At 36.3% G+C, this 10,959-nt stretch overlaps 2 pseudogenes; both read left to right on the top strand.

Annotated features, from left to right (window-relative positions):
• Nucleotides 1–7,651: 7,651 nt before the first annotated feature.
• On the top strand, nt 7,652–8,711 carry LOC147567783 (two-component response regulator ORR4-like; annotated as a pseudogene).
• Nucleotides 8,712–10,137: 1,426 nt separating this feature from the next.
• Nucleotides 10,138–10,624, top strand: LOC147567782 (1-aminocyclopropane-1-carboxylate oxidase 1 pseudogene; annotated as a pseudogene).
• Nucleotides 10,625–10,959: the final 335 nt, after the last annotated feature.

The raw sequence follows: 10,959 nt of genomic DNA, 5'->3' as shown, positions 1-10,959 counted from the left end.
ATCATGCATAACACAAAAAAATGTCATCAAAACCCTAAACTAGGTGTTTAGCTACTCATCATAATCATGGTGGGAGAGATAAAAATTAATAAAATAAGAGAGGGATAAAGAATCGGCAAAGAAACAACCTTTTTTCTCGCAATTTTCCCTCTGCGCAGCCAAACAGACCCTTAGGGAAGGGTATTTTCCTTCTGGTTTTACTGAATTCTGCCAAACAGACCCTTAGGGAAAATAATTTTCTCGTCTTCCCGGAAACGGTTTCCTGGTGAGAAAATAATTTTCCTTGACTGGTTCTTCTCTCTCTAGTGTTTTTTTTTTCTTTCTTCCTCCAGACTTTCTCTTTATCTCTCTATAACAATAAGAAACTTTCTCTTTCTCTCTAGAACCGAACTAGTAAAGGGAGAAGATAAAGAGATGTAATCAAAATCAATTTTTATTAATATGAAATCTCTCTCTCTTTACAGTACCTCTCTCTCTCTCTCTCTCTTAACTCGTTCTTTCTAACCTTCTCTCTCTCACAAAGAGAAGGATTAGAAGATGAAAAAGAAAAGAATAAAGAAACTCTTTTACTCACCTTTTCTCTCTACCCTCTAGCTCTCGGTTTTCTTTCTCTCTCTAAACCGAGAGTTAGTTCCTCTCTGTTGTAGTTTGAGCCGTGGAGATATATCCCTTTCCTCCTCTAAACCTTCTGTTATAAAGATAAAAAAAAACAATCCGACAAATCCTTCTCCTCCTTCTTTCCTTTCCAAAATTCCGGTTTAAATTTCTTTCCTTCTCCCTTTATTCTTTCCTTTTCGGTTTGCTTTCTTTCTTCACTTCCCATATTAAACAAAATCTCCAGCTAACATATCCAAAACTTCCCATCTCTCGGTTTATATCTCTGCTGTTAAGAGCTGCTCGGTTTTAAGACTCGCGAGCTGCTGTGTTGGCTGGAAAGATTAGGTGGCCGTCGGATTCCAAGAGAACAGATCTGGATGGTGGACGAGTTGGGACGCAAGGTATAAACTTGCACACGGGTACACGGGGTCATGCGCTCTGTTATACTGGGGAGTGGTACACGGGAAACCCCTACGTACCACCACTGATGACCGAACGTTAGCCCGAAAATCCAGATTACCTGTTAGGTTGGCCGCCACGTGTCTACAAGCTGACTTGGTCAAATCGGTTCTATTCCCAACTTTGACTTGCTCTAGTTTGCTCACCCGAACTCCGATTTGACTTTCGTTTTCGCCGATAGATTCGTATTGGACTCTTCTTTCACATGAGCACTAATATTGACCAGAATACCCTTGTCATGAAAATGACCAAAATGCCCCTCAAGTATGTCTTCATCACGATGTTTTCGCATCGAACTCCGTAAATGAGACCTGAGGAAGAAAATCAAACAAATAATCAGAGTAACCGCTCGAACTGGACTAAGTAACCCGAGTTAAGAGATTCAAATGAGACATTTTCATGTCTCATCAGTTAAGCTCACGCACTACATGAAGGATGCTGCATTGTTCAAAGGAGTCCCAAAGCTTCTGAATACTCAACCAAATGACCCAAACCTCCCAAGGTGGGAGCTTACTCCTGTCTGCAAGAAGAGAGAACACCACCATAGAATCAGTTGCTATAGTTACTTTGGAGCACTGGTATTTGAGGGCTAGCTGCAGCCCCAGATGAACACCTTGCATCTCATGAGCAAGAATGGACTCCCTGAAAGAAGAACCAGCACCTAAAGCAATAGGATCCCCATCAGAATTTCTAAGAACAGCCCCATGGCCAGCATCCTCAGCATCTAGAGAGCCATATGAACTAATAAGGACATAACCAGGAGGAGGAGGACACTACTTATAACCTTCACAGCAGGTCTAACCATCTGAATATTAAGATTCCACTTCTTAGCAAATTCTAAATTCTGGATTGACCCTTCAATCTTGCCTTTCCAAGTAGCAACCTTCATTTTTACTTCCTCAACTATCATCTTGATAATTCCTGAGGAAGTATTAGCTTTCTGTTGGAAGATTCTAGCATTCCTTTCAATCCAAATATGGTTAAGAAAGGCCTTAAAGACTAGGCATCCCACTTTAGCCAAGACAGAAGCACCCTTAAAATGTGTACAACACCAAGTAAGCTCTTCCTCAAAAGATTGGAAGCAATGTCTATAAAACCCCAATAACTGGAGCAATTCACACCAAATATGCTGAGAGAAGCTGCATTCAAAAAACAAGTGGGAGGTAGATTCAATACCTTGAGAGCAAATACCACACACACTAGGGACATCTAAGCCCAAGAGCCTCAGCTTGTCCCTGGTCTTAAGCCCATTATGAAGAATCAGCCAAGTTATAAAGCAATGCTTTGGGATGCAATCAGGGAACCAGACAATGCCCTTCCAAGTGACCTGAGACCCTCTAGGACGAATGGCTTCCTAAGTGTCTTTAAGGTTATACACTCCTTTAGCATTAACTGACCAAACTATCCTATCAGCTTCCCCAACAACAATAGGCACACAGTCAAGAGCAGCAAAGACCTCAGGCCTTTCAACCCTCAGATAATCAGGAACATACCACTTCCCCTCTTCTCCTCAGGTCAACTCAAGAGGGGAAGTGTGGTCAAATGTACCGTGTATTTTAGTTGATAAATATTGTTGTAACGTTTTGATTTAATTTAATGCAATCTATTTCAACAAAAAAAAGGAGACCATGCCATGGAGGTTGGTTTATGGTCCTTAGCCCATCAGACATTTTAGAAATATATAATCCGGGATGTTGGTCATTCGTCATCTTAATGGATTTTCCTTTTTTGTCGCTTAGTCAGTTTGATTCAAAAAAGAATAAATTGAATTTGTTGATACATAATGCATTATGTATGACATAAAAAAAATGAAATAAAGTATGAAACTTTAACAATAAATAACAGGTAATTTATGAAACAAAACAAGAATCGATAAACAGGAAAACATTGTAACTTTGACATTTAGACATACTTTAACTAATTTGGACTAAATATCCATTATAAGTATTATTTTAGCTTAAAATCCTATATTAATATTAGGGTGGACTAAATGTGTGTTTAGGTGTAGATTTTTGGACTAGGAACCCAAAAATTATTTAATTAATGGAAACAATTATAACAATCCTCATCCTGCTTTAAACAGTCCTCTTATTCATATTTCCACCCACATTATTATGAGAAGCATCATGATGGTAAGTAATTTAAAAAAGGGTTAATTCTCATATGGCCTTGTACATGTGAGCAACTCCTTTCTCGGGCCGCCGGGTCCTCAGATTTTGAAGGCCCGAAGCGAGTTTCAAGAATGTCGCCTACACGCATTTTAGAAGAAAAAAATTATATATATATCGAAATTTTCTAAATTATTTTTTGCACATAATGTGAGGTTTAAAAATGAAACTTGCATTCATAACTTGTAATCCGAATCGAACGATCTTATTGAGTTATTTGGCAATCGGTTTGGGTTCGGGGAGAGCCCTCGACAATCCTTAGTCGATCTCCTGATCAAGTGGTTCAGCGAGGAACTCAACGAGTCAGTAACTTGTTCTGTTTTTTTTTAATAAAAATAAGAAGGTATCGGAAAATGATTCTCTGAAAAAATAGCCCATAGAAATTTTAGCTTTTTTTTTTGTGCTTAGGGTGATAGTGTTGGTTGTGGTTTGATGGTTGTTGTGGTGACGGAGGTTTAGTATTGATGGTGGTTGTGGTGTTGAAGTTTAGTAATGATGGTGGTGATGGAAGTATAGTGGTAGATGTTTGGTAATCGGGGTGGTAGTAGAGGTACAACGTGGAGGTTTAGTAACTGTGGTGGTGGTAGAAGTGTCAAGTAAGAAAATTAAAAAAACAATTTAATGATGGTGGTTATAGCGTTGAAGTTTAGTAATGATGTTGGTGATGGTAGTGGAGGTAAAGTGGTAGAGGAGGTTTAGTAATTGTGGTGATGTTAGAAGTGTCAACTAAAGTAATGAAAAAAATACAATTTAAAAACAAAAAAATGATTGTGTTTGAGATTGAACTCACGTTGTTCAAATTCTAACATGCTTACTACCAATCGAGCTAAAGTAACCTATTTTTTGTTTGGTAATTGTTTTATAGGGATAAATAAATGGGAACCCCTTAATTCTATCTTTGTAGGCTTCGTGTGAGGCCCTGGGGGGCCGAAGCGAGGCTTTGCCCACTTGCACCCCAGGGCAGATCCTGTCCTTTGTTTTAGTCCTTACATTTGGAAGAGACAGTTTAACATGGTTACTACCAATTGAGCTCAGGTTGCTCAAATTCTTTAACATGGTTACTACCAATTGAGCTAAAGTAACCTACTCGTTGTTTGGTAATTGCTTTATAGAGATAAAATAAATGAAAACCCTTAATTCTATCTTTATAGACTTCATGTGAGGCCCTTTGATCTTGGGGGGCTCGGAGCGAGACTTTGTCGATGATGGGCCTAAAGGTTACCCTTAAAGGTCTCTAGCCGCAAGTATACGGGTGTCAAGTAGTATCTTGGTAAGACCGAGGTCAATCCACGGGACTAAGTGAAACCTATTCTAAAACTCAGAACTAGTACGATTTTTCCAAATGGTTTGAGATACTCCCTCCGTCCCATTTTGTTTGGTTGTTATTCCTTTTATGGATGTCCCAAAATGTTTGTTCACTTTCCTTTTATAACATTCATTCAAATATTAAAATGATGGCCCTTCCAAAACTACCCTTCAATTTCAATACCAATAAAATGTTCTAATTGGTTCCACACTTCCACCAATGTTATATTTAATGAAATATCTCAAATTAAATGAGGGTAATTTAGGAAAGTGTTTCTTTTTTGTCAACAATAAATAAGGTCTCCTTAATAAGTTGGACTCCCCAAAACTACAAACAAAATGGGACGGAGGGAGTATGATTTTTCGAAATGATTAAAATAAACAAAAATAAATAAGTATTAACGTTACAAGAAAACCAATGGGGGAAAGACAAGGATTTTAGAATCCATCCATGGAACAACTCTAAAGATGATCTAACTCAATAGTCAATCAAATCCTTTTATTACTCGGACCTCAAAACATGAATTTTCTAAAGTCTGGAAGATATCCTCATTAAAACGATAAAAATTAAAGATACATGTATCATTCCCTAAATACTAAGTGCTCCATTATTATATATCAACTAAGAAGTATAACCCATCAAAGCATTCTATTCTAAGCATGGAATATCAACTTAAGAAAGATGAATAATGAAAGAACTAATTAATAACAAGAATAACGCAAGTTAGACATGAACGGCCAAAGGACTAATTGACTCGCATTGAATCACTGCTAGAAAGTAAATGAACTTCATCAAAGACCTAGTAACATGATCATTAAGGATTTTAAAGAGGATTTCATTACAAAAATTAAGATCAAGAGATAAGAGGTCACCAAATATTAGATTCCTTGTTGATGGTGATGACAGATGACCATCGAGGAATGTGATAAATTTTTATCAAGGTCCCTCTCACAAAGACAAAGAAAATTCAACACATGAGCATTATCTTTAATCTCTCTCTCACAAAAAGATTAATAGATCATGTCCTTCTCTCTTTTTCTCTACAATAATTTCTTTTGACTAGAAAAATAGAAGGAAGAAGAAAATGAAACTAAAATTCTGTTTTGCTTTGATATCTCTCTCTCTCTTTTTCTCACTCTCTACAAGTACTCTCCCTGTTTCTCTTTTGAAATTCTGTTTGGTTGAATACTTGAAGTATATAAGAAGAAGAAGAAGAAGAAGAAGAAGACACCAACCTATATAAGTCTCTCTGTTATTCTTACAAAATAATAAGAAAAGGAAGAAGAAAAAAAAACACTCTCTGTAAAACTTTCTCTCACTAAAAGTTTTCTAGTAAATCTATTCTTCTTTTTTCTCTCAACAATCTTTTTATCTCTTTATATAATAATAAGAACATGAAATTTGAATAACAAAAGCAAAGCTCTCTTCCTCCTTAAACAATAATTTCTCTCAAAATCCAAAAATCAATCTTTGAAATTCAATGGAAGATGAAGAAGAAAAACAAAATCAGAGAACATATATAAAATTCTTTCTAAACTCCTCTCTATTTTCTCCTCACTCTCTCTACAATAATCTGCTTTTCTCTCTCTCTCTCTCTCTCTCTCTCTCTCTCTCTCTCTCTCTCTCTCTAAAATGTATACTTGAAGCCCGGAGAGGAGAAGAAGAGCTCCCTGTTTTTTTTTTCTAAGAAAAGGTGTCCACTCCCTTCATGAAGCTCTGTTTTTATAAAGTTCAGGATACCAAAATTCCAAATCTTCTCCTTCCATCTTCAAAAGAATCTTCCTCTGATTTCTCTCTCTAAATAGAACAATAGAGATAAATCCTTTTCTCTCTTTACTGTAAAATATTTGAATCCAATACTCCAACCAAATATCATCAATCCAACCCTCTCTCTCTAAATAGAAATCGAATCAAAATCTCCTCTGTCATCTTCATATATGATTTCCTTTGTTTAGAAATCTCAAATTGATTTCCATCTCTCTAGATCTCAGAGTTTCCTCTCTATAGAAAATATCCAGCTATCCCTCTTCAATCTTCTCTTTAAATTTCTGTTTCTAGAGAGAGAATGTTACCTGTAGAATCCTTCTTTCCATGAAGCTCTCTGTTTTCTTCTATTTTTATTTTTGTCTTTAGATTTATCTCTTTTTAAAACAATAGAGGGAAAGAGAGAAACCGAGATGGAAAGGATATAGGAATTCCCATAAATTTGGGAATCACGTGGGTAGTTTGCTGGATTTAATAACAATGATTAGGAACTTCGCGGGAAAGGTTAATAAGTTGTGTCGCGTGTCCCGGATGAAGCCTCGTGCGCAAAGGTATTTGATGCCGTTAGATCAAGTAGTACGTGTACCGGAAGTTTTGTAGTATCTTAGCTGCATTACATGGAATTTCCGCCAGAAATAAATGCCAAAGATTACCCGCATGTTACAACCAGTATACCGAAAATTCTTCCATCTCCGTTGGATCGTCGGTCACGTGTCTACTAGCTGACGTGGTCAATGATTCTTTTTTTTATCCCAGCTTTGACTAGCTTTATTTTATTCATCCAGACTCCGATTCGACTTCCGTCTTCGCCATTGGATTCGTCTTGGACTCTACTTCTCATCCGTGCATCAATATTCAGGATTCAACCATTGACCAAAATACCCCTAGTCTGTCTTTTTCCCGTTTTTAGCCTTTTTCGCGCTCAATTTCGTAGAAGACACCTGAACAAGAGAAACATACAAATCATCAGAGTAACCGCTCGAAATGGACTAACTAGCCTTAGTTAAGAGATTCAGATGGGACATTTTCATGTCTCATCAGCCGGCCCCCACGGCGACCCTGTCCTTTGTTTGGTTCTTACATTTAGAAGAGACAGTTTAACCTCTTTTTGATAGTCCATTTAAGAGAACTTCTCTGTGAAAAAAAAGAACTTGAAGTAGAAAAAGTGGTAAGACTAGGTCCCTCATTCCAAAAATACAAACTTTGAAGATTTGGTGAGATCTTCTCTTTACTCTAAATTTTGGTGCTATGTAATTTAGTAGTGGGTTTCTCTCTCTCTCTCTAAACCAACACCACCATTCTCCACCACAATAGCAACAACTTTCTCTCTCTCTCTCTCTCTCTCTCCACTACAAACATGGCAAATGATACAAAATTTCATGTTTTAGCAATAGATGATAGTCTGATTGACAGAAAACTTATTGAAAGACTACTCAAGACTTCATCATATCAAGGTATTCCAGATTTAAGATGAATCAAGTTTCTTTTCATGAAGATGTCCTAATATTTGAAGTCCCTATATTTTGATTGTTATTTTCTTATGTATTTTGCTAGTTACCACAGTTGATTCTGGAAGTAAAGCTTTTGAATCCTTGGTTTGGAAAAGGACTCCCAAATAAACGAAAACCCACCTCCTATTTCATCACATCACCAGATAAAATCATTTTATTATGTGATTGTTTTTTTTTCATGATATAAATTTGACTCGTCTAAATTTAAATCAACTGAACTAAGTTGACCTAATATCAACCTATATCAGATATCAGTCAAGTCATATAAAAATAAATTATCTGAAATCTGACTCGAGTCAATTCAAACTGTGAATAAGTTCTCTTTAATTATAGTTTAGTTTTGTGGGTTTTGTGATCCATTTTCAATTCTTATTTTTATTTTATTTTTTACAGGAGATTCAAGCTAATCTGATAATAACAGATTACTGTATGCCAGGAATGACAGGATATGATCTTCTGAGTAAAGGTATTTAAATATTTTATAGATCTTTATTTTCAAAATCTCTTTTCTTTTTTTTTTCTTTACAAAAAGTTTGATAGATTTTCCTCACTTTTCTTTTTTATTGTTTCAGGAATCATCATGTTTAAAAGATATGCCGGTTGTGATAATGTCATCAGAAAATGTACCATCAAAAATTAACATGTGTTTAGAGGAAGGAGTTGAAGAATTCTTTCTTAAACCAGTTAAATTATCAGATGTAAAAAGGCTAAAATCCCATTTGTTAAAGGGAAAATCAAGAGAAGAATTAAATCAACAATTACAACATTTGAACAAAAAGAGGAAAGCCATTGATGAAGTTCTTCTTTCACCAGAGAAGACAAGAATTAGCAGTTGTCTAAATTGAGTATTTTTGGTTTCTTTGTATCTCATTAGTGTATTTCTTCGTCATGCTTTATAATAGCACTTAGGAGAGTTAATATTATGAATTCTAGATAAAATATCAAATTTTGATTGAAATTCCTATTTCATTGTATCTTTCTTATGTTTGGATGTTTAATTTAATGTATAAAAGAGAGGAGAGTGCACAAGAAAGCAACTTGAAATGTATTTATGGGGAAGTTGTCCAGTAACCAAATAATTAAGTCCACAAGTTAGACAAGCTCAAATCCGAGCCTATCGTTTCAAAACCAGATATTGGTCTAATTTTTATAATTAGTGGCTAGTCTCATTGCTCTCACCATGACACCACACACCACCACCATTGTCACTCCACCACCAACAGTAACACTAACACCATTATACTGCTACGGCCATTACCACAACTATACTAACAAACCCACTCGCCGAACCAACACTACCTTCATAATTCATTCCACCACCACCACCACCAATACCATAATTCTACGCGCCAGTAGCGACCGCCATAACCGCCACAACTCCAACACCACCAACACACATCCACCACCACTACTCTATTATTGCCTCGGATTATTCGGTCCGAGACCCATGAAAAGTGCCAAGAGTGAAGGCGAGACTGAGTGAAAACTAGGGATGCTTTTAGGGGCACCCTTACTCTCTCTCTCAAAATTCGTTTATATTTTGGGGTTTTAGGGTCTGTGTGATGCGCGCGAAAGTATTTGAACGGGAAAACCAAGTTTTTCTTACCGGAAAGAAAATGGAGTCGTTGAAATGTGGAATCAAGGGTCCATTTGATACGTGTGAAAAAGTGAATAAGAAAGTCGTTTTCGCAAAATAATCAATTTCCGCTGTTTGGTTGGCCACTAAGAAAAATCAATTTCTTAAGAACTAAAAAAGTGGGCAAATGAGTTGATAATTTTTCTCAGAAAATAGGTGTTAAAGTGGTTTTCTTAGGTTGTGTTTGATAGACACTTTCTGTAGGGAAAAGGGAAATATTTTCTCCTAAATATTAATTTTCAATGTGTTTGACGGGCAATAGGGGAAAGAAGGAAACGGACTCACGTGACTTTTTGGTCCAATTTTTTCTCCTAAAATAGAGAATCTCTTACCCACCTATTAGCCGAGAATTTTTTTTCTTGTCGGGCTATATAACCCATTAATGATAAGATTTCAACCAATAAAATCCTTCTCTCTTCACATTATTCTCATTGACTGTCTAGATAGAATAGAGGAGAAAGAGTACCCATCATCAACAACTTGAACCAGATTGGATTCTCCATCATTTTTGTTGTAGTTGTTAGCTTTAGTTTCTACCAGATTGGGAAAGATTTGGCATCGCCCTAAGGCTAAGTTGGACGAATCCATTAATCTACCGAACGACCTTTTTTCACTTTAAGACATGCTTCAGTTCTTAAACATGGAAGATAAAAAAATGAACTATGAAATTTCTACCCATATTCAGGATAGTAGTGGATGTTTACATTATACATTAACCAGATAATATTGGCAGAGAAATTATCAGAACACATGTGTGAGAACTTAAGGTTAAAGAGAGATTACCTGAAAAAAAGCCTTGGCAGGACCAGCAGGACCTTCTGTTGGAAGGAAAGTGGCCAAGTACCCACGATGTGATCGACCACAGTTAGTTACTGGCCTTCGAGCAGACACTGGTGCCGTTGTTATCATTTTCTTGCTCCAAGATGATTGACCTCCTGGTCTTGAATTCTAAAAAGATGGAAAATGGGTGTATATACCACCTTCAAAGAATAACACAATTTTCATTAATACGATCATCACGTAGAGGTGGAAAGGATAAGAGCGTTATTCAACGACTCATGGCAGACAAGAACGGGATCATCCATCTAGTGATGCAGTCATTTCTCCTGCTCCTGAATTGTCGTATCTTATTAACCATGGCTTCCAGGACTACCTTCATATCTATGCTACAACCAAGACTTGAATCCATGAAAAAGATGTTATTGGACAATCAAATCTACCATATTAAAGGCCTAATTAATTATTCGCAAATTTATACAAGTTTATGTTGGCTTTCTGCGTTTGTTTATTGATCTTCATATATTTTTATTAAGTTATTTTGTACTGTTTAAAGATCATAAGATGGGCATTGGTAATTGATCATTGACTGTAAATTAGAAAGAGAAAAAGATAAAGACGAAAGGGAAGATATGTTGCTTTTGATGATACTGATGAAAAATGATCTTGAGAGAGAAGGTGAAAATTTTATTGGGCGAGCTTAATTTTACTAGTAGAAACATATACTCAAGCTAGAGGCTG

Source organism: Eschscholzia californica, unplaced genomic scaffold (genome assembly GCF_041429995.1).
Source record: "Eschscholzia californica isolate CP2 unplaced genomic scaffold, dmEscCali1.0.p SCAF_1, whole genome shotgun sequence".
NCBI lineage: Eukaryota > Viridiplantae > Streptophyta > Magnoliopsida > Ranunculales > Papaveraceae > Eschscholzia > Eschscholzia californica.
Note: the sequence above shows the minus strand (reverse complement) of the source record. Positions and strands in the feature narration are given on the sequence as shown.